The 25,701-nt window shown below is 34.4% G+C and overlaps 1 long non-coding RNA gene across 1 annotated transcript; it reads left to right on the forward strand.

The window, feature by feature from the left end:
* Positions 1-1,105: 1,105 nt before the first annotated feature.
* LOC143648009 (uncharacterized) lies at positions 1,106-14,205 on the forward strand. The gene is made up of 3 exons (XR_013158311.1): positions 1,106-1,225; positions 11,111-11,340; positions 13,756-14,205. It is a non-coding gene; the product is annotated as an uncharacterized LOC143648009 (long non-coding RNA).
* The last annotated feature ends 11,496 nt before the right edge of the window (positions 14,206-25,701 follow it).

Raw genomic sequence — 25,701 nt, forward strand, 5'->3', positions numbered from 1 at the left:
ATTTGTTTTAGTTTCTTGTTTGCTTAATAGCAGTCATTCTAGTATGTTACTTAATTGTAGCCTTTTTGGTTATTTAATCATCCTCAGAAGCTGTTTATTCCTGGAGCCTAGCAGCATCTAACTGTGTGGGAACTGAACCTGCAGGGTTCCTGTGACCCTGTGACTTAGCAGGGTCAAAATTTGCCTCAGTCGTGGGCTGTGAGCCCTGTGTGCTTGCGGGGGAGGCACTCCCACGTCTTTTCTGCAGCCAGTTCCCTCAAGAATGGAGGAGGGCACCAGGACTCACGGCTGAAATTAGAGCCCTGTCTATGTTCTCTCAGACTGTTAGTCCCTCACTGACCTGGGCCTTGAAATATCCTCCTGTCTTTTCCCCCAGTCAGACAACTGATTTGGGCATTTGCTGCCTGGCTACTTGCTGCTTTAGGGGAAGATTCTGTGGTCCCCTCCCTAATCCTCCATTTGGAAGCTCTTCCTTATTGACACCCTCCTCAGTGGCTTAAATTCTGTTGTGGGTCCCTGTAGACTTGGGCCTCTGTGTTTGGATATAGGCAAGGATCTGTGGGAGATTTTGCAGTCTGTGTTCCTGGTAGAAGTTTAGAGGGATGCTGATCACTACCCCTGGATGCTTTCTGAGCTGCATGGGTCACAGTTTTGGGATTGGAGAGGACAACCCATGCAGAACAGAGGTCTTCTACCTGATATTTTCCTCTTTTTTCAATTCAGTGTTTGTGGGGAACTTCTTCAGTCAAGCCTTGCTTTAGAGTTCTGAACAAATAAGAAACGTCCTTTTTTGTTTCCTGCTAATTATCTGGGTAGAGGTTGTCAGTAGCTCTCTTGCATTGACATGTTGTGAGGTCACCCCACAGTTTTTATTTATATTACATTGTGGTAGTTAGATTCAGTTGTCAACTTGGCCAGGTGAAGGTGCCTAGTTCTGTTGCTGCGGACATGAGCCAATGGTACGTGAACCTCATCTGTTGCTCATCACATCTGCAGTCAGCTAGGAGGTGTGCCTGCTGCAATGAATGGCATTTGAGTTTATTGGCTGCTGCTTAAATGAGAGAGCTCAACATAGCACAGCCCAAGCAGCTCAGCATACCTCATCTCAGCACTTGCAGCTCAACCCAGGCCTTTGGAGATACAGAAAGAAATCACCCCGGGGAAAGTTGTTGGAGCCCAGAGGCCCAGAGAGAAGGCCAGCAGAGACCATCCTGTGTTTTCCCAGGTAAGAAAGAACCTCAGTGGAAAGTTAGCTGCCTTTCCTCTGAAGAACTAACAAAATAAATCCCCTTTTATTAAAAGCCAATCCATCTCTGGTGTGTTGCATACCAGCAGCTAGCAAACTAGAACATACATCTTTTCTAATCAACTTACTTATGCAATTTTCATTGTCCTGTGAAACCAAATTCAAGTAGTCTTACTGCTGAAGACTTTCCTTTCTTGTTACTCATTGTATCCTCAAGGCCTAAGAGTTATCTGAAAAAAGATAATTAAATGGATGAGATTGGAGTATCTAACTCCTGGTAGACAAGACAAAGTTGGCAAAAATAATGGCTTTTGATTGTGAGATGTTACTAATTAGATGGGAGGAAAAATAACATTCTTGATAATATTTGAGGAGTCATGACATAGTTGGAATAGCAAAGAGCTTTAGCATGGTTAAAAACACATACTATGCATTGGTGAAGAATGCATTTGAAATGATAGGCAGATATAGGATTGCTACTTAGTAAAATGTACTGAGACACACTTTTATTTGCATTTGAACACAGGTTATCTAAAGTAGAAAAGTAGAACAGATTGTAATTCCGTTTACTTTTTTAATGATGATATAGGAGTTACATTATAAAGGTATTGGACTGATAAAAAAAGTAGGGAATGAAGTGTAATGTTGGAATACAAAATGACCTTAAATAAACCATTAAAAATGAATTTTTAGGCCTTCCATGAAGAAGACCCAGGTTCGATTCCTGGACAATGCCCCTCCCCCCATGAATAAATAAATTTTAAAAATGAGTTTTAAGGATACAAAAAAATATATCAATTTTAATGCACAGGAAAAACTGAGGGAAATGAATCATTGAATCAATATTGGGAATGAAGGATCAGGAGGAGTTTAAAATAAGACAAAAATTTCTAAAGAGTTACTTGGTTGATTCATTACCTGCAAATAAAGTGGATGGAGCATTTTTAAGAACACAGACTGATTTCATTGAAATTGTTTAAGAAATGAGTTTTAAAATTTAACTGAATTACCCAGGGAGAGATATTAAGAATTAATTATGTATTAATACATAATATTAGACATATAATATGACTAAAGCTCAGCATTGAGGAGCAAGTTTTACTGGATATTTATTTGTGATAAAAAATGAAGTATTCCCACTGGCTTATATAATGCATGATACCCATTTCCAGGGATTGTATAAAAAAATAAGGTTAAACAAAAATGATTGAGAAGAAAGACTAGGAAAAAAACTGTGACAATGCTGTAAGCAAAAACGTTTTTAACAAACCAGAAAAAGTTCTTAATTTTAATGGAAAATCTTGCTAAACTGTAATAAATTAAAATATGAAACTTGCAGCTCTCAAAGGATCTCATTAAAAGTATGACATGATAATCCACATTGTAGAAGGAGATAATTGTAATATACGGAAGCAACAAAGAAATTGTATCTAGAATATTAAAAAGCCCCCATAAATCAATAAGAAAGAAGCCAACAGACCAATAGTAAAATGGACAAAGGACTTGAGCACAAACTTCCTAAAAGAAGATATGCAATTGGTCAATGCATATATTAAATATGATCAAACTCAGTAGAAATAATGATGAAATTTAAAACCAAAATGAGATTGTGCTACATACCCAAAATGATGACTAAAATAAAACTTTATCCATACCAAGTGTTGAACAAGATGTGAAGTAATTTAGTTTCAGACTTCTGTTTGAAGTAACATTTAAGGGAAAATTTACTATGCATCATAGATACATCAAAAATTTGGTTTCTTAAAAATCAGGAAAATGGATGTAGCTATTTGGAGTTCTGAGAGAGGAAGAGAAGCTAGAAAACTATGCATATTTAGACATTTAATGTTGGTAAAAAGTGTCCCATGGATTTACAAGTCCAGATTTTTGTCACAGCTTTTTGTTGGTTATATTTGAAGAAATTAACCAAGCGAAGTGATACCAACTGAGCCACATTAGTTTAGAAAATGGACAAAATTCACAGGAAGCTAAAAGTGAGAACTTTTTGGAAACCAAAGGTTACAGCACAATGAATCTAGCTTTCCTCCACCCTTTGAATCCACAGCAACCAAGAAATTGTTAAAACATATTGGGAAGGCGAGAAAATCCTAATTATACATGAGATAGCAAGGAAATTTTAATAAGATCTTAAGGGGCAAGTTGACTTGAGAATACTAACTTGGCATGCATCTATAAATCTGCCATCTGCCACACATTGTTTATAAATTTTCATATATAATTTATTCAAATGTACATCTATTAAAATAATAAATGCTTAATACAATATTTAATTTTACTCAGAGGAGCATGATGAATAAACATTTAAAAATAGAAAATTTATTTTACTTGAAAATCACATAAGGGCAAATCATCTTTCATTCTTTTACTTATTATATCCCAAGGACAGATGATGAATTGCAAGGGAAAAATAATTCTTCCATGCCAACTCTTAAAGAAATGACATAGGAGATAGAAAAATGTTGATGTTGAGGATTGAATCATGCCCCCACAAAAATGACATGTTCAGGTCCCAATTTCTGGTCCTTTGGGTGTGAACCCATTTGTAAATAGAACCTCAAAAGACATTATTAGTTAAGGTATGTCCAAACTGATTGAAGATGGACCTTAATACAATATTGCTGAAATCTTTATAAGCAAAGAACATCAGAATCAGGAAGAGTAACCATGGAAAGCAAGTATAAATTGAAAGTCAATCTAACTTGGGAGTAAAAGGAGAAGACACTGCCATGTGCATTGTCGTGTGATGGGAAGCCAAGGAACACAAAAGATTGCTGGTCAACCATAAGATACCAACCCTGGGGAAAAGCAAGCCTTTTAGCCCCTGAAACTGTGAGCCAATAAGTTCATTTTGTTAAGCCAGCCCATTATATGGAATTTGTTTTAGCAGCTGAGAAACTATAATAGTTGTTGTTCGGAGAAGACTGGATTGTTAGAACAAGGGTGCACCATTTTCAAATCACTGTTATAGTAATTTATCATCATATATTTCAAGGAGATTAATCAATACTAAGTCAAATATTACTTACCCTAAAGGAGGAGTGATATCTGTCTAGAAATAAAAGAGAAAGGATATATAGGCTTGGGTAAATTTGAGCAGTGCTCAAAATTTCAGTATCAGATTGTGCTGAGGAGCAAGTAATGAATAAAGCTGATAGAATGACCCACTGAAAGGGAAAGTCTCTAGAGTGTTGGAGCAATAGAGACACTTCAAAAAGGGAGTAGGGTTGAATAAGGAACTTGATCAGAGGAGAAAATTGGTCCTGGAGTCCTAGATCACTTTCCTAGGAGAAAGTAATGATACACAAGGTCAGTAGCAATAGCCCATAATTTCTCTACAAAGTGTTTCTTTGTGTATAATGTTCAGCAAAATGTATGCAAAATCATGAGCTGATCCTCACTCCAGAAAACAGAAATGACTGCCAATTTTCCAGCAACTGATGAACATAAAAGGCAAAATCAAAAATAGGTATTGATTAGAATCTATGTTACTTGTTTTCATTAATATCTTTAGTAAAATTAAAATATACATTTTAATGAGACATTCTGCATGATCCTGGACTTATATTGGCCCCAACTCCCTTTTCTCACTTTGCTGGTGGCTGTTTCCTAAATTAGATTGAGGTTTCTGAAGACATCCAATCTTATAAAACATACTGTGAAATCCAAGATTTGAACAGAACTTCCAAAGCTAAAGATTAAAAAATTTAAAATATAAAATATGAAAGTTTCCCTAAATGATTGTATAGCAAAAGATGCATTGCAGCATTCAAGAAAACAAAGAAAAGACTTAATCATGGCAAAACAATTGCAAGAGATAAATAAAAAGAATGAATACCATTTGTTCTAGGAGATATATAATGGCAAGTAAAATGACAAGGGAGCAGGTATTGTGGCCAACATAAATAGAAAAGGAGCTAAATGCATAGGAAATTAGAGTTTTCCAAATGCAATCGTGATAAAAATGTTGACATTATATTTGAAAAAAATAATACTTGCCAAAAAATGCATATATAATAAAACTATTCTTATTTTCAGAAAAAAAACTTTGCTTGGCATTTTGGGGAAAATGGATGAAAGTATATCAAGATCTGCACATATGTTTTTTTTTTTTTTTTTTTTTTTTTTTTTTTTTTAAAGGAAAGACAGAGAGAAGGAAGGAAGGATAGAAGGAAGGAAGGAAGGAAGAAAGGGAAACATTTTTAAACATTTTCTTGTTTTATTGTATTCTGTTTCTCCGTTTTTGTTACATGGGCTGGGGCCGGGAATCGAACCGAGGTCCTCCGGCATAGCAGGCAAGCACTTTGCCCGCTGAGCCACCACGGCCCGCCCTGCACATATGTTTTTGAAGTTTTAAAACCACAAGTAAGTTAGAAACATCACCAATTTGAAAGAAACCTTTCAGAAGAAAACCTAAGGTTAAATACAGGGAAACAGAAACCAGTTTTTTCTTCATCAATACAGGATTTCAGAATATAAGGTAGAAATATATTCAGAATAACCATCAACAAATGCATTCATGTCTGCTGTTGAAATGACATATTTTCAAATACTCCCTTTATGAAAAACCTTAAAAACAGAGAAAACAATAGACCAAAAAGGAAATAAAGTACATCACAAGAAGATTGTAGGAGAGACTTTTGTTACCCAACAAAATTAAGCATTGGTTATTGGTGCTGATATATTCTTAGAATAAAGTGTAAATATTTGTAAGAAGAAAACAGAGAATGTAAATTACAATAATGCTGTTTTGAAGAAAGAAAATGGAACTGCTATTGCTGACTACAAAAATATAATGGGTAAGTCACAGGAGGAGGAAGAAGTGGAGAGAAAGGGGATTATTCTTGCAAATGGTCAGAGAAATAGATACTTATTTTTATTTCTTTTGATGTAAGTTTACAAAGGTACGGGTAGAACTCTTAATGCCGTACAATAGAGATTTTAATAAAAAATGGGAGAAAGCTATTTGATTTTCATAAATAAATGTATACTCCACAGTACAGTAACTAGAAATATTTCATATCTCAAATTGGAAAAATAGCAAGCATCTAAAGCAGAAATTGCAAAACACATGAGAAGAAATTGAGAAACTAAATAATTTTAATCAAAAAGATTTATCTAAATCTTTGATACGAGAAGTAAAATAAACTTAAATGAGGTGATCACCATCATCATCACCATCACCTGCACCACTAACACCATCATCTGTAGCAGTACTGCACACATTATATAAGCCAAGTACAGTGGCCAGCAAATTAAACACAGTCATCTCATTTATCACTAGCAACCACCTCATGAGCTGCTATTGCAACCACGCAATAGGTTGGCTTTAAAAAACAGCACTTATGCCTCACAGCTCTGGAGGTTAGAAGTCTAAAATCAAGGGGTCAGCTTGGTTTTGCTTTCTCTGGGAGACTATGGCATTCTGGGCTGGCTTGTCAAAACCTTTGGGTTCCTTGGCTTGTATCTCTGTTCTTGTTCATGGGTCTTTAACTCTTCTTGTCTGCTAAACTCCACAGAGTTAGGCTGACTTCTGGCTTCTGGCTCCAGCCAAAAACAGCTTTCTTTGATCTCTAGCTTCCAGTTTTTTCTCTTTATAAGGTTTCTGGTAATAAACATTAAGGCCCACCCTGATACAGTTGGCCACACCTTGCCTGTAAAAAGTAACATCATCAAAACATCCTATTTACAAATGCTCTGCCACCCATAGGAACACAGATAAAGATTAAGAACATGCCTTTTCCTAAGGTAGCTGTCATGGTCAGGTTCATGTGTCAACTTGGCCAAGTGGTGGTACCTGTTCGTCTGGCTGGGCAAGTGCTGGCTTGTCTGTTGCGATGAGGACATTTCATAGAATTAAATCATGATCATGCCAGCTGCATCCACAGCTGATTCCATTTGTATTCAGCCAAAGAGGAGTGTCTTCTACAATGAGTGATGCTTAATCTGATCACTGAAAGCCTTTTAAGGAGGATTCAGAAGAGACAGGTCTTTTTCCTGCTTCACTTGGCGAGCCTCTCCTGCTGAGTTCATACAGACCCTCCACTGGAATCATCGGCTTCACAGCTTTCCCTGTGGATTTTGGACTCTGTGTTCCCACAATCACATGAGACACTTTAATAAATTTTGTATTTGTGAGTATTCCCTGTTGATTCTGTTTCTCTAGAGAACCCTAACTAATACTTAACTTAAGCTATCTAGTCATAGTAGTAATTATTATAATTTTACAGGTGAGTACATTGAGAGTTGGTGAGGTTAAGCAATTTGCCAAAGGGAACACCTGGGAAGGGATGAATCTACTTAATATTTTAATTTTATAGATATATTTATCATTTGATGTCTTAAATAATACTGTTTACCCCAAGCCCCAGTTAAAGGTATTTTAAAATTGGTCACATAAAAAACCCAATGTAATGACCAAATGAAGTCCTAAAAAGCAGAGGCATGGGCATTTTTAGAAATTAAATTAAAAATATATTATATTATGTCATTTATCTTAAATAAATTGCATAATATAATGTTTCATGATATATGTTATATGATATAATAAAATATGTTATATGATAAAATACATTAGGATATAATAAATTATTTAGAAATTTAGAAATGTTTTCAAATTTATTCAGCAAAAATTGAAATGAAAACATTATATATAAAAATTTAGCAGGAAGTACCTAAAAATGAACTAAGGGAAGCATTGTGCCTTTAATAACTTTTAAAATACTGTATTAGAAAAAAATAAAAAGAACAAAAAAACAAAACAAAACAAAACAAAACAAAATCTGTATTAGATTTGAACATACGAAAAACAGTAGAGAAGCTATTCTTGCTTCCTTATGATGTTACCTGTAATAAATATTATAGGAAGACCTCAACATTTCTACCATATATATGTTTACATTCCTAGTTTGCGATTATGCTGTAGGTTATCTACATTAATATATTCTTCATCTTAGAAGTTTCAGAAGAGATCAGGATGTGAAATATGAGGACCCATTTCTTCACTTGAAAAGACATGATGCTACTTTTAAACATATATATGAGTAGGGTCTCTGGTTATTAGAATGTCTCCTGTATGATTTATTTAACATGAAATTATACAGAGCATAATTTTATGGAAAATAAAAGGGCCCATTAATTTATTAGAGTCAAATAATTGTATATTACTCTCATGGATTTCAGAAACAAATTGGCAATTTTGTTGTAAGCCTTCAAACAACTTTTTATTATTATCAATTTCTAGATTTTGTCAATTGTTTGGAATCTCCAAATTTAGAGAAGAAAATAAGAATCAGAATTTTAGAGCTAGCAGTTAACACAGGAGACTGCAAATCTCATATCCAGGCTTTAATATATGTACACTGGGGCACCGCAAAGTGAAAGATTTCTCCAAGTTTAAAGAGAAAGATATTATAGATCTCTATGACTTCTAGAACATCTTCTCATTTATTTTACACATGATAGACTCACAGGGAAATTGAATGTTCTGTCAAAACATATCACTTTGTTTCACCTCTTATGGTCTTATGATTAGATTCATAAATGAAAAGCCCAAATACATAATTTGAGCTACAGAACACTTAGGAATAAATTGAGAAATTATTTAATAATTTTAACAAATTTTAAATGGTTAAATTCTGTACAATCACAGCTCATAACAGAATTAGCAGGGAAGATTCTTAAAAGAAGGTTATATTAGAAATTTGTGCCTTATATAAAATATATGGGCTGGCAAAATATTAGAAAAATATCTTTATATAGAGATACCTCATAGATTCAAAACAGAAAACCATTGTATCATATATTTTATAGAAAGGCCACCACAAAATAATGCAGTTTATATTATTGAGTTTCAAATTCTTTCAGCCCAGGGAGTCATAATTTCATTAAAGGTAAACTAATGTGGAAAATCAATAATTAAAATAGAAATAACCAAAGTTCATCTGGCTGAAGCAAGGTTCTTTTGGAACACTCTCATAGCCTTCTATCAATTTTAATATATCTACAGAAGATACAAAGGCTTAGCTTGAAACCCCGTGGGTTATTAATTGAATTGATATGGCACAGAATATGAATGATGTGGAGATGATACTTCTAAAGTATTGTATACACCAAGCTTTACTTCTAAGATGATAACAGAATTGCTGACAAAAGTTCTGGGAAATATAAAATTAATAATTTTAGCTACTCTGTCTTCTTTGGCATGAAGTGATTCTATATTATATTGCAGGCATTCTGCTTTACCTTGGGTATTTTCAGAAAGTAATGAGAAATGTCATTCAAGGATGTTTGAAGAACTACAGATCAGAGAGCAAAAGCCCTTTGATCTTCTTTTGAGAAAAGAAGATATCGAATTGGCAAATGTTGTTATAAAATATAATAGGAACTCCATTAACTGAAAAAAATCATATATTGGCATGACGTTCAATAGAAAAAAATAGACTTTATTATCATAAACCTTAATAACAATTCAAGCTCTATAGGGAAGCTAAAAAATCAACTGGATTACACAGCCTTTCAAGTCACTGCAGGATATAACTTCTGTCCAATGCTTTAGAGTTGTGCTAAAAATTTCATGGAATAACTTTTCAAAAATTGAAATCATCAAAAATGTTCTGTGAAGTTCAGTAATCATCACTTGACATTAACTGATAATAAGAACATTAAAGCAACACTGATAGTTAATCAAAAACTGTCTGCATCCCTTAATCAATCTGAATACAACAATAGCCATAAAATCAGCAGTATTTCCAAATATATATGAAGTTATGATCTTATTCTCTAATTATACTTCTTGAATTTCAATATAACAATTTTTTTTTTTTCATTCAGGTGAGGGTGGCTTCCATTATGCTCTATTCAATCTGCAGATTAAATTGCTGGTCTCTTTCTTCAAAATGATCCATATATCTGTTCATTCACCAGATATTCTTTAATTTTCTATTATGGTCTCATCAGTATTTTAAGTGTCAGAGATACTCAAGTGAAAAAGACAGACAAAATTCTCTGCCTCATAGAAATTATATTTAATATGGGAGACGGACAATCAAAACAAGAAACAAAATATACAATACTATAGAGAATTTCATGGACATGCAAAAATTATAAAGGGGGAAATGGATATGGCTGACCACATGGGTTAGTGAAAATTATAACAAGAGAAAACCTTATTGAGCTTTTGATCAAAAGTGGCATTTGATGATAGATTTGAAAGAGATGAACGAGTGAACCATGGAGATGTCTGGGCAAGAAAGTTGCTGTTATACAGACCCGTTATCACAGGATCTCTAAGACAGATATGTATCCCCTGGGTTTGGAAACTCAGCATGGATGCCAGAGGGGCCAGAATTGAGTGTATTTGTGATGGAGGTGAGATGATCAGAGAATTAAATCAGAGAGATGACAAGGAGCCAAGTTATGGAGATGAAATCTTATATTCAAGGTCATCCAGCCAATGCAAATACTGAATATTCTAGGGTGCCATGATTCATGTTATTCAGACTTTCAAGCAATTTTTCATCCAATATTATGAATGTACTTATTTTCATACAATCCCATACATAACCATTATAGTATAGAGAATTAAATACTCAATAAAACATGCTTATTTCCTTTGTGATGGGAAAACTTATAAGATTTATGTGACATTTTATACTATTAATTAAATGCATTTTGTGCTATTTTTTATTTACAAAATTATGTCATTTTTCACCACATTCATTAAAAACCCTATAGTGTTACTGAAAATCATACTATTACCAATAGGTATTTATTTTTTAAAAGAAAGTTTCCTGTATGTTGACATTTTTCATCCCTTTCTCTCATAATTCATCCTGGTAAAACAAGTCTTAAGTTGTAAGCAGAATGAGAAGTACACTGGTGAGAAACTGAACCAAGATCCCAAAAGGAAGTGAAGCCTGCCAAAAACTACATGAAGGAGCTTGGAGGAGGATTCTCCCGCTCTTAAGCCTTGAGGTCACTGAGGCGGCAGTGGCTTGACTGCATCCCTGATCATTAGTGATCCACAACCAGAGACTCTTAACCAAGCTACCTGAAGATCCTGGAGCCTCAGAAATGTGTGCAAAAATAAATATTCATATTTTTTTTAAAAAATACGAATACAAAGCAGAAAGTGCCTTGAAGAAATTAATAAAAGACTTCTGATGATCATGAATAAGGCTGTGGGTGAGGACATGCAAGCAAATGAGTCAACTGTGGTTAGTTATTAGAGAAAGGAGATGATTGTTATATAGTGGCAGAAAGTTTAGAAACATTATTGCTTACAGTCAGATAAAAAAGTAGAAAAAGGGTGATCAGTCTAAAACATGCTAAATTCTGTGAAGGCTTTGAAATGTTACTCTGCTTGCAAGCTAGCAAATTAGCCTGCCACAGTTAATTGACGCAAGCGGTAAATATCAAACTCTGAGGTCAGGCCCTTCATGCAGTTCAAGCTTCATATTTGCTTCAATTCTCCCCACTCTCCAACCCCCAATGGGCAATTCAAAAGTACTCAGATGGATAGAGTGAATTTGTGGCACACCTGAGAAACTGTAACCTTATGAAAACCCTCCAATCCTCAAGGGGGCTGCAAGCAAACTGTGATAGAATAGTGTTCCTCTTTGAGAGGTCAGCATCCTAATCTCCAAGACCCATGAATATGTACCTTACATGGCAAAAGGGATTCTTCAAGTGTGTTTAAATTAAGAATCTTGAGTTGGGGAGATTATCCAGGAATACCAAGTTAGGACCAAGGTAATCAGAAAGGCCCTTATAAGTAAAAGAAGGAAAGTAGGAGAGTCAATGTCAATGTGATGTGGCATGAGGTCATGAGCCAAGAAGTGCAGGCAGCCTCTGAAACTGCAAAAAAGACAAAAACTAGATTATTCCTTAGAGCCTTCAAAGAGAAAGGAGCAATGCCAAAGCTTTGATTTTTAGCCCAATGAGACCCATTTCTAACTTCTGGTCTTCAAAACGAGAAGAATGATTTTTTTGTTTTTTGTTTAAACAACTAAGTTCTTTACAACAGCAAATGGAAATGAATATACAAGCCTATAAACCTCTGTCACAGATAGAAGACATGATCTTTACTATCCCTAGATGCAAAATGAGGAGGGAGACTCTATTTCTATATTTTAAGGCTGTTTGCGTGCACACATTGTTGAAATAATATCAGAAGTACAGAAACTTCAGAGACCTAAGGAGAACTGTCTCCTTATATGGAGATGCCTAATTATAGTGTAGAAAGTGCTGTCTGATTCCCTCTTGCCACTTACATAGTAGCATGGGATCTGAGAAAAATAAAATAAAGGAAGAACTATTAAATAAATATTAAAATTCGATGGTTTGTAAGATTCTCAAGTTTCCCAGGTGGTAAAGATGACAACATTTTGAGAGAAAAATAAAGTCCAAGACATTTCCAAGAAAATGTAGACCAATGATAAAGCTGAAAGTGTGACTGCAAAATCATTTTTTTGATACTTCAGAAAGATCAGTTGTTGTGTGTCAGACAAAAGCCCTCTAAAGAGATAAGTGTGTGCCTCACATATCCTTTCAATCAAATATTGGCACTTTTAAGAAGCTTACAGGTATTATCTCTTTTGCTCAGCTGAAATACCAGGGAGAGAAATCTAAAAGAAAGTTGTGGGTGTGGCTTTAATATAAGGTTATGGCTTCAGTAAGATTAAGAAACTTTCAAAAGGAAGTATGTATTGAGGAACATTATCAGTTTTGACTGAAAGGGACAGAAATAGTACAAAATATAAAGAGGTCTTTCAACTAAAAAAATTCTTCTGGCAGTAAGTGTTTGAGAAGTAACATGTTACCTTCAATGAAAAAGGCAGGATGACTCAAGAGTCCAGAAAAATTGATTGCTGGCCTTGAGATCTAATCCCAGAATATCGAGCATCTGTCTGGTTAAATTGAAGAATGGTATAGACCAATTACACCGTTTTCCTTCCACTTATTCCCTTTTCTCTTTTGCCTAGGTTATACTATGTAAATCCCACTATTATACACTGGATACTGAGGTCAAATAAATTGCCACTTTAGTTTCATAGGACTGTAGTGCATTTGAACTATAATCAAGGGACTAAACTTAAGAAATCATATACAAGTGCCTCATTCAAAACTGCTTAAGTTGTAGATACAAGAATCTGGAATTTAAGATGACCTTGCAATATGAGATGATATTTTGGAGGGGTCTTATGAGGAGGCAAGTATATTTTACTCATAGGTGGGACAGAAATTATTGAGGGCCGGAGGGAGGACTAAGGAGTCATCCTCGTATATATCTTCCAATGATTCTTGTCTCTTGGTATGTCCATCTGTTCTAGTTTGCTAGCTGCCGGAATGCAACACACCAGAGAAGGATAGGCTTTTAATAAAAGGGGATTTATTTTGTTAGTTCTTCACAGGAAAGGCAGCTAACTTTCCACTGAGGTTCTTTCTTACGTGGGAAGACTCAGGATGGTCTCTGCTGGTCTTCTTTCCAGGTCCCTGGGTTCCAACAACTTTTCCTGGGGTGATTTCTTTCTGCATCTCCAAAGGCCTGGACTGAGCTGCGAGTGCTGAGATGAGGAATGCCGAGCTGCTTAGGCTGTGCTACGTTGCACTCTTTCATTTAAGCACCAGCCAATTAAGCCAAGCATCATCCATTGCAGCAGACACGCCTCCTAGCCAACTGCAGATGTAGTCAGCAACAGATGAGGTTCACCTACCATTGGCTCATGTCCACAGCAACAGAACTAGGTGCCTTCACCTGGCCAAGTTGACAACTGAATCTAACTACCACACCATCCTTGTGAGGTCCCTCCTACATTTTACAGTATTTGTTCAAGTGACAAATAGTATATATCATCAATGAATGTCAATTCTGAGATTATGTTAAAAAAGGCTGGGGCATCTTGGAATCTCTCTCTCTCTCTCTTCTCTCTCTCTCTCTCTCTCTCTCTCTCTCTCTCTCTCTCAGGCTAATTTTTCTGGCAGAAGCAAGTCGCCATACTTTGAGCAGCCCTAGGGAGAGGCTCACATGGCATGCAACTGAAACCTTCAACCAAGAGCCAGCCAAGAACTGAGGTCTGACAGTGATCAGATGAGTGAGCTTGAAGCAGCTTCTCCAGTCCTTCTTAAGCCTTGAAATTGCTGACAACTAACCCATTAAATTGAAACTTGCTAAAAAAACCCATTAAATTGAAACTTGCTAAAAACCCTATGCTAAAACCACCCAGCTAAGCCACTGCTGGATTCCTGTCAGAAATTGAGTGGCATTATAAATATTTGCTGTTTTAAGCTACAAAGTTCGAGTGATTTCTTTTCAAACACAACAATAAATATGTTATTCAGTTTTCATTTCCCAAATTACCCTACTTCAAAAGAGCAATCATAACATTAAGGAGACATTGTCAGATCATAGAAAGCATAAAAATTCAAAATATCTTTTCAAATGATAATAGAAGATATTATAGTAAATAGGGTAGACCAATGTAAATCAAGTTATAACTATTATAGGGAAACTACAATCAACTGTATAGCTTGTTTTAAAAAGATCAGCATAAGGATCAGGGTAAATGGCACTGAATTTTTTGTTACCTTTTAATTGCAATCACTTTTAAGAATGATTAAACAGTACATTGCTGAGTACTAGAAGCATTACAAATGTGACATGTCCCTGCCCTCTAAAAACACTCTAAATGTTTTCTTTAATTTATTTACCTTTAAAGAAAGGTAAATTTATGCAAAAGAAAGTGTCATATAAAAACTAAATTAATATTCATTATTCACAGAGAAAAATCATCTGGATTATAAAAACTGACCATTTTGCCACAATTTATCTCATAGGAATGATACTGAGCAGGTAAAAAGTAATTTTAATAAGAATTAAGGACTTCTTATTTTATAGTGTTAATTACTTTGAATGGTTTTATTGCTTAGACATAACTTTCTAAAAATGCAATTTAGAAAGAATTCCTAAGTGTCTCATGTACTGATTTATGCAAAGCTCTTGATAATTTCTAAGTAAGATCCTGTATTCTATTTGTGGCAACTGAATCAGTTTCCTTTTCTTTTAGTATCATTTTGCTAAAGTTCTTTTTATTGAATCTTAAATTCATAAAAATGCAATTTCTATTGTCTCATTTAAGATGTAAAAGTGAGATATGGAAATATTTACGTGACTTGCCAGAGTAAAATTGTTATTTAGTGACAAAAGCAATGTTCCAAATGTCGTTGCTTAACTTTAAAATTTTTACTTAAATTATTCAATAACTAAGAACTTCCTTGCAGAATTCCAACTTTCTTTGATATTTTCTTTAATAAGCCTTAGTCTACAAAGTTTTTATTATTTTGCAATTTCCCACATTTTAAGCACTAGTAATTATATTTCATAAACAGGTACCTCTAAAAATCATACAATTTAGAAAGAAATCTATAATAAAGAAATAAATTCTTATTTTAGATTAATTGTCCTGTGTTTATTATTGTACAATTTCTATCTTGATGAGTCAAAACTGATTTTTCTTCTTTTACTTATGTTTTAAATGCTTCCTCCATTTGAAAAATTAAAAATCTCTGTTCTTATATCACATTTATTTGTTGTAGCATCTATATTTATTAAATTAAATAATGAGGGATCTATTGGACTGAAATTATAAACTTTTCATCAAATTTTAATGAAACAACTTGCCTGCTTATATTTAATCATATATAATTTCTTCATTAGTATGTGATAATAGCATCTCCCATTTTACTTTCCTCTACATAAAATCAATATCTTTTTAAAATTCTAAGCTATTTTTCAATATTTGTTTCAAATTCAAGTTTTAAAAGTAAGTGTAATGTTTCAAATGTAGTTTCATCTTGACAATGCAAGTATCAACTCCAAAACTTTGTTATTGTTAAATGCTTCCTAGAAATTTCTTGATTAACCCTCCAATTTAAATACTTAATTACATTCAAGTTGAAAAAAAATTACCGTGAAACTTTTGTTGTAGAGACTTTTAATGCTCTCTGGACTTGATGGTCCTCTTTTGCCAGGGTCATGATTGGGAGTGGCATATGATTATTTTTCTGCACCTAGCAGTTAAAGATTTTAAATTACCTCCTGCCAATTGTGTTTTTTTTTTTTTTTTCCAGAAATTGAGTCATTTCATGCTTGAGGTTTGCAAAATTAAAAGTGAGGTCTCCTTTTGTTCCTTTCCCCATGACAATTTCTAGACAGGTCCTAGTGTTTATCTGTAGTAGACCCAAGATCAAAGAACAAATTGCTGAAATGCTACCTGGAGGAATGCTGCCCTGGAATAATAACAGGCCCACAAAATTTCTTTGGGAGACACATAAAATCTTGTTGCAGCTTGTTTTACTAATTCTTTAGCTGTAAGCCTTTCTTTTAGTGATTATATTTTGAAGCTTCAGGAACAGGACCTAAGGAAATAAATATCATGAGGATCTGAGGGTGCCTAACATAATCTGACTGGGAACAGTCAATCTTGGAGGTCAATTGCTGACAGTGGTGTTTCAGATGGCATCAGCCTTTTTTGAGTGAAGGTAACCTCTTTTGATGCCTTAATTTGGACATTTTCATGGCCTTAGAACTGTAAACTTGTAACTTTTAAATTCTCTTTTTAAGAATATTTTGAGACTGTTTTGACCTTGGAGTGGACTCAGATATTGTTCCTGCCTGAATGCATGTACAGAGCATCCTTTAAACAATTAGTTTGTGAGCTAGTTGATAAATAACCCAGCTTCCCTGCCCCTTCATATGACAGATCTGTCTTTTTTCTATATAGCATGCTTTAGTTTCCAAGGCTGTTCAAAGCAGATATCATGAAGTGGATTGGATTTAAACAATGGGAATTTATGAGCTTACAGTTTGAGGCCATGAGAGTGTCCAAATCAAACCATTATGAAAGTGATGCTTTTCCTAAAGAATGGCTAATGCAGATTCTTGCTTCTTCTATTACATGGTAAGGCACATGGTGGTATCTGCTGTTCTCTCCCTTCACTTTTTAGCTTCATTGATTTCACTTCCTGCCTCTGAGATTGCCTTTCTAACTAACTAACATGTAGACTTTAATATATGGAACACAAAAAGAGGGTATATTTTGAAGAGACAACAGAGATGCTTGGAGAACAGTTGCATCACAGAACAGAGACATGGATGTTTAGAAGAAAAGTGTTCTTTGCAGTTGGAAGGCAGAATTTGAGAATAAAGAACTTTGAAGTTTAGCAGAAGAAATTTCCAAACTAAATATAGAAAACACATTTAAATTCTTAAGATAAGTTGAGAATTGAACTCATAAGTAAAAGAAAACAGAAATTGATGGTCGAGAAAATTCTGAATTTCCAAAAAGTGAGACTCTAAGAAATAGGGATTCACATGAGAATTTAAGCAAACATGGAAACTGGCAGCCATTTCATAAAAAGCCAGAATTTGAGATTGAGTTATCTAGAAAGGATCTGTGGAACATTCTATTGTCTGATGGTTATGATCCCAATATACTGCATAGAAAACCAAAAAGAGTGTTATGGGATCTACATAAAGGAAACCACTACCAGTCTGGACTAAAAAGGCACAGAAAAAGGACAAACTGAGTGAAAAATTATTTCAGAGGCAAAACTATGGAAGTTAAAATGTGAAGCCAAGAAACCTTGGGTCAGGGAGAGTGGACCCACGCATACACATGGAGAGAGGGAGTTTGCCCCTAAAACAAAGACGGGCCTTCTGCTTCATTGCTCTGGATAAGTTTTGCCACCCCAGGCATTGGAGAGGATGAAGCATATTCCTTAGGGATTGGGGAAACCCTGGCTTCCAGGCTGATCTGGAGGAGTTGAGAGAATGCCCCAGAAATTGTAGACAGGCCAGGTGTGGCCCTGATGTTTGGAGAAAGGGGAGCCCAGAAAAAGGTGGTCTCCCTAATATCCCCCCATGGTTGCATTTGGAGAAAGCTGGGCAACTGCAAAGGTCCTTGGAAAAGGTGAGACTGCCACTATCTAAAGTCCCAAGAATAGATGACACTTAGACTTTGGAATTTAATGGAGTTTGCCCTGCTTGTTTTAAGACCTCTTTGGGTCCAGTGATGCCTGGGTTTCTTCCACTTTCTCCCAATGGAAATAGGAATATGTATCCTGTGATTGTTCCTCCTTTGTATTTGCACAGAAGATAACTTGTTCTGAGTTTTACAGGTCCAGAGTCAGAAGAAAATTTTTGCCTTAGAACAGACCATGTGTGTAAAAGACTTTGTTGAAGTGGTGTTCTGGTTTTAACTTTGTATTATATTGCTACTGAAATGGTTTAAGGCTTTTGTGGTATTGTGATAGAGTGAATGTATTCTGTATATGGAAAAAAAAATGTCATTTGAGGGATCCAGAGGGTGGAATGTGCGCATTTGAAAATATTATGTACCCTAGAAAAGCCATGCTTTAATTGTTACCCAGTCTTGTGGGGGAAGATATTTCTTTAAAACCTGATTCAACATTGTAGGTCAGAAATTTAGATTAGATTATCTCTATGGAAATGTGACACACCCAATTTTAAGTGTGACCTTTTGATTAGATGGAAATGTGATTCCACCCATACCAGGTGGGTCTTGATTAGTTTTCTAGAGTCTTTAAAAGGGGAAATATTTTGGATAAAACTGAGAAATGACAAAGCCAATAGTGTCAGCTTCAGAGCAGAGCTGACACAGATGCTGATGCTTGGAGAACAGAGTCATGGATATTTGGATACGCTTGGAACCCAGCAGATGTTGCCCTGAGATGTTAAGCAAGACAGAACTTGGAAAAAGCCAAGGCAAGCCAAGAGATGAAAGCTAGCCCCAGAAAAGAAAAGGGAGAATCTTTTTTCAAAGGAACAAAGGCTGAAAGCAATGGAGTACAGGAGCAAGGGACCAGCTGATACCAGCCATGTGACTTCTCAGCTGACAGAAATGTTCCAAACCCATTGGTCTTTCTTGAGTGAAGGTAACCTCTTGTTGGTGCCTTAATTTGGACACTTTCAATTATTTCACTTATTAAATTCCCTTTCAAAAGCCATTCCATTTCTGGTGTATCACATTGTGACAGTTTATAAACTAATACAGAACTGCAAATTTATAACTTAATATATACCCTTTATAAAAGCTGATACACTTGTGACATAATGCATTCTGGCATCATTAGCAAACCAAAACAGATTATCAGCAGCCAACCCCAGAACTCCAGTCTTTGGAAAGAAAGCATCACTTTGATGATGCCTTGATTGAGACTCTTTCCTCATCTCAAAACCATGAGCAAATAAATTCCCATTTTTTAACCTAATCTATTTCATAATATTTGCTTAAGCAGCCCAGGAAACTAAAACAGCCACCAATGGTTTTATTCACCTACACATTGTAGGTTCAAAAATGTTTACACTGGTAAATTAATTGAGGAGTTGTATGAATGGTAAATCTAATGCATTATGCATCAAACAAAGCAATGAGATAATAACATTTTTAAATAAATACCATTTAATACCATTATTCATTGGGGAAATGCAAAAAGAGACCACATGTTCTACTGGTTAGGGAATAAGTCACTACTTCCAGTCTACCTATCAGTAGAAGGAGATGACAGAATTACATGGAAACAAGGAAGTAAGGATTTTTGGAGGTTATATTTGAAGTCTGTCTACCATGGTTCAACCTCTGCCACCAAATGATTAGCATTTCTTTTTCATGCAGGATAAACTCACTCTTTCCAAAGATTCATAAAAGCTCATTCCATTACAACACTGCTATAATCCAGAATCTCATCACTGTAATCAGGAGTAGATGTAGATGAGACATTCCTGGTATGGTTGCTTAAGTACAGTTCTTCTCCATCTATAGATGTGTCAAATTAAAGAAATAAATTATTTTCACGCAACATACTCAGCATGCAATGATGAGACATGTGCTAGTTAACCATCACAGATATCCTGTTCAAAAAATAGGAAAAAAAGGATTCACTGGTCTGTAGACATTCTGAAATCCAGTAGGGAAAATATTGAACATTCATTGATATTTTCAATACTTGGAAATAATTATCTTTGGGTTCCATTTCTACGCTTTAAGCTCTTGGTTCTACTCTCTGAGTTTTCCTTCCTTTTTCATAAAAGTTCTTGTCTTTGCAGCTGAATAGTTTTCTCAAGCTGCCTCCACCAGTAGAGTTTTAGGAGACTAACGGTCTATTTTTTTCTGTACTCTTTCTGTCTTTTTTTTCTGTCAAACTTACCATGTTTATGCAGATGTCATTTTCTCAAAAACTTTAGATGAAAGAACTCCTAGATTTCTTTAAGATTAGAGCCTCTCTACATTGAGTGCCTACTGAGATAATTGAGGAAAAATATCATTATACTCCAAAAGGTCCTATTATTTGATTGAGGTGATCAGAGAGTCACACTCTTAATTTCCTTGATGTCATTTGTTAAACAGTTCTTTCTTTAATTTATCTCTGTCCTTGCACATTCTTCTATAAACAGCAAAAAGAATAAGGTAGTGCCTTGTGCTCTTATGGCATTAAAATTCTTTTAAATATTTTATTTTAGAGAATACTTAGCATTTTATTTTATGGCTATGCCATAAATACTTCAATTAATCACCATGATTATAGTATTTTTACTGTTTTCATTTTTTGTACCTCCATTATGACAGTTCTTTCAAATGCTTAAACAATGAAAAATACCTTAGAGTTTGTGATTTTTTTCATTTTATATTTCTACAGATAACTCTGGCCTTTGCTTTGTGCCCTTCCCCACAACACTGAGCATCTGATGTCAATAAAAATCATATCTCTTCAGTTTTACTTGTAAATCTTTATATACTCATTAGAGTCAATGTTTTATATGTTGAAAATCTTTTTTTCTAAACCGCTGTGAATGAATTTTATCCCATTTTTGTGCTATTTTCTTTTTTGTAGTAGAAGGTTCCCTAGATAATGAGCTTAGACTTTCCTTATATTTGCTGATAATTATAAAAATTGTACTAATTTATTAATCAAATTAAGAATTTATGAGCTACAAACTTCTCCAATAAAAATTACATTACAGGTTGGTGCAAAATGGTTCAGTGGCAGAATTCTCACCTGCCATGTGGTGACCCGAGTTTGATTCCTGGAGCCTGCCCATGTAAAAAAAATTAACTCACAGCATCATCACATAGTTGTATATTCATCATCATGATCATTTCTTAGAAGATTTGCATCAATTCAGAAAAAGAAATAAAAAGAAAACAGAAAAGAATTCATACATACATGGAATGATTATATGGTAAGAATGTTTGTGTTTCTATGTGGTTATGTTTATAAATAAATAAATTAATTAAAATTATATTACAATAAAAAGAATATATGAAATTATTTTGTTTTTGTTTACAGATTGCAAAGCTTTGTAATTATGTCTATTTCCCACAGTATCAAAACTTAACAATCTCATATATATACAGACATTTTTTGTTTTGATCTTTAACTCCTAAGATGTATTAAAATATTCAACTTTACTATTTTGTCAAAACTATTAAATAAATATCAATAAAATCTTTTTTTCTTTACAAACTGATTTCACTTGTAATCTAGAAGGCATTGAATCTTCATTGGAATGGCAATCAGGAGAAGCAAAATATAAAATACATGCTCTGAAATCTGTTGAAATGAGTGCTGGTCTATCATTAAGTGCCAGAAATAAATTAACCTGAGTCAGTTACTGTGCTGATTTGAAAGGATTATGTACCCTAGAAAAGCCATGTTTTAATCTTGATCCATCTTGTGGGTCTTTTAATTCCTATTCAGTACTGTTGGTAGGAAACATGATAAAGTTATCTACACAGAGATGTGACATGCCCAATCGTGGGTATTAATCTTTGATTAGAGGGGAATGTGACTCCACCCATTCCAAGTGGGTCTTGGTTCATTTACTAGAATCCAAAAGAGGAAGCATTTTGGAGAAAGCTTCAGAATGACAAAGGAGCCAGGAGAGAATGATGAGAACCACAAGTTACTATGCAGCCAGAGACCTTTGGAGATGAAGAAGGAATATGCCCCCAGGGGAGCTTCATGAAACAGGAAGCCTGGAGAGAAAGCTAGCAGAGGTTACCATGTTTGCCATGTTTGCCATGTTTTCCAGTTGGGAGAGAAGCCCTGATCTTTACTGGCCTTCTTGAACCAAGGTATCCTTCCCCGGATGCCTTAGATTGGACATTATCATGGGCTTAGAACTGTAACTAGCAACTTATTAAATTCCCTTTTTTAAAAGCCATTCCATTTCTGGTATATCTGGCAGCTAGCAAACTAGAACAGTTACCTTACCTAAAAACAGAAAAATAATGGTCTTTTCAATTGCTTAAGTGAATTACATTTAATCAACTTCATGTCAATGCTTAGTGCATATCAAAAACTAAATGTATAGCTAATTAAAATTAAATATAGTTATGGATTTGGGCTGAACCTAGAGCTATACATTTAGGGAGAAATTATTTAGTTTTTGATATGCACTAAGCATCGACATGTAGTAAAGTAATCAGTAGTTGATTTAAATTAAATTTTGTCTAATTCCATCATTTTGGAATCAGGAAGAATATAAATTATCTGTTTGTACTTTTTAAAGAATATTTTCTACTTACCTCAATTACTGGACTATATTTTTCTAATATTTATATACCTTTTAATTGTATTCCTAAGTCGGTATAAATATCATAAAATTGAATTCAGATGACATTTCTTACATTTACATTATCATGGAATCATAATTATAAAAAATTAAAAATGCTTTCATATCCATATAAATTCCATTTATATTCATATATTGGAAACACTTTCAGCTTGATTCTTCTTCAAAATGATTTTTTGTAAGACTCCTCCTGGAGTAGAATATTTCATTCTTATGACATTGACATTTTACTTTAAGATATCCCCTAATAAGGCCATAATTTTATATTATAACATCCCTTCTTTGATGTAACTTTAAAGAAAGGATCATGCTGGGACAAAAATAAAATGCTTGAAACTGCTTCATTAATTTGTTCCTTTGAGGTTATTTGTATTTGCAGTTTATACAATAGGGGTTATCTTTTAAGTAGAAAGCCTAATGACACCTCCTGCAAATTTAACCTAATTAGAATCTGAAAGGCAGTTGTTTCTAAAGAAGTTACTTTCCTATTAAAAAAAAAAAAAAAGGCAAGTGTGCTCTTAAATTGGACCCCAAATAATGGGCCTTTATTTTAAGTCTGGCTGCTAGAATCTATGCGCAGTGTTAACTTCATGCTGTGACATGGGTCTTTTATGCTGCACTAGCGAGATTGGTGGACACGCCAACACAAATATTAAGTAAAAATGCAAAACTGCAAATTTGGTAGTATACGTCTTGCATTATAAAGTATAAAGGTAAAAAAAATGCTATTTCAAATAAACACCAATCATCTGTGAAATGCGGAAAATTATATTATCTACTTCAAGGAATTATTATTAGATTAAACAAATACCTATAAAATATATAGAATAGTGATGGTGTCCCCAAAATAACTATTATTTTTAGTTTTACATTTATGCCATGATTTATGGGTTGAGTCCAGAATAACTGTTGCTGATTGCTTCTCATTTCATAGGACTTAAGTTACATATTTCTTATGTGAAAGATTAATTCACAATGACCCTGCTGTGTAGGTATCATTCCTATTTTACAAATTATTAAATAACATGAAAGATTTATCCTGGATAAATAAATGGTGGGAGTAATAATGTTATTACTCAATTGCACTAGAATGTTGATTTAATGCTTCTATATTGTGTCCCTAATCTTGACAGCTGTGCATAACATTTAAAAGTTACATATTTCAGGCCTTACAAAAACAAAACCTTCATTAGTTGAACTCAATGCAGAGTGAGAAATCTACGCGTGTAACTTTGGATTTATTTAGTCAAGCTCTTATATAGCTGATACTAAATCATAAACAATAGATTCCAGATCAAATCATCAGATAATCAGTAAATTATAATGATAATACTTGCAGTTTTTTTTCCTATATCACCCATCATGTATTATATACACTGGCTTCACAAGCAGATCATCTTTATAAATAATCTGTTATGTAACGGTAGAAGATTCTTCATGCAAAATGACCATGTTTGATCACTGTAATGGTTTGAAGTTGTATGTAGGCCAGAAAAGATTGTGTCTTAAAGCTAATCCAATTTTGTGGGTGTGTAGACATATTGTAGGTGGACATTTTGATTAGGTTATTTAAGTTGAGGTGTGTCCCTGGTGGATATTAAGCCTCTTACTTGAGTCCTATATAGGAAGCTTAGAGAGCAGGACACACAGAATTTAAAAGAGACAGAAGCTGAAAGAGAGAAACATACAGAAGCTCAGAGAAGAAGACACATACACCTCTTTACATTAGTGTATTTAATGTTTCCTTTTCATTTCAATTTTTTGGTGTTTTTAAGCCCACTAAGCCCTGTATTTCTGTGTATGTGTGTGCATGTATGTTTTCATCTATATGAAACCTGATAGCTTTCTTCTGTAGTTGCCTTGAATGTTCATAATGCTAACCACTTAGCTGCCATTTGCTTAGTAGTCTCATCATCAGTGTCACATTTCTAGGTATGTGAAGTAATTGTCTTCCATTGAAAGCATCTCAGAATAATCATATTTCCAAGGTCACATGAAGCCTTGAAAAAGTTTCTGCCTGGGTCTCTAAACAGACTCAATTTTGGAACTTTGGGAAAGCATGAAAGCTTAACTACCTTGATAGGATGATAACATGTAAAGTTCCTAAGGTGGAAGAAGGAAGTGACACAACAGAGCCCATACTTTCAATCAACTCTGCCTACTTATCAGGCAGATGAGTGATGTGTTCTCAGAGCATACAGTCATTAGCTCCAAACCAAGTCCAGTAACAATTTCTCACTCACAAATATATGACACATATCTGTTTCTTTAACGTTTTGGAGTAGTTGATTGTGCAGCAATAAATTATAACACCCATTCTATGCTTGCTAAGGGCTGTCTCTTTACCAATCTTTATGACCTCTCAAACATTAGTGCATTCACCTTTGTTTTGATTTCATATCTCAAAATTCAACTATGATTTGACTTATTCTTCTAGTTTCTGACAATCCACACTCTATCTGTTCAGTCATATCCATGCTAACAAAGAATTGTATGAATCTTGTGGGAACTAAACCAAACTCAATACAGATTGTTCTGGTTTGCAAAATTGATAAAATGCAATATACAAGAAATGAGCTGCCTTTTAACAAAGGGAATTTATTAACTTAGAAATTAGCAGTTCAAGGGCATCAAAATGTCCCAATTAAGGCATCAACAAGATGATGCCTTGCCTGAAGAAAGACTGCTGGCAATCTGGACTTCTTTGTCACATGGTGTATTGCTCAGGGTTCTCTAGGGAAACAATCTAGAAGAGATATTTGTAAGTATCAGATTTTATAGA

The sequence above is a fragment of the Tamandua tetradactyla genome, chromosome 10, assembly GCF_023851605.1.
Source record: "Tamandua tetradactyla isolate mTamTet1 chromosome 10, mTamTet1.pri, whole genome shotgun sequence".
NCBI lineage: Eukaryota > Metazoa > Chordata > Mammalia > Pilosa > Myrmecophagidae > Tamandua > Tamandua tetradactyla.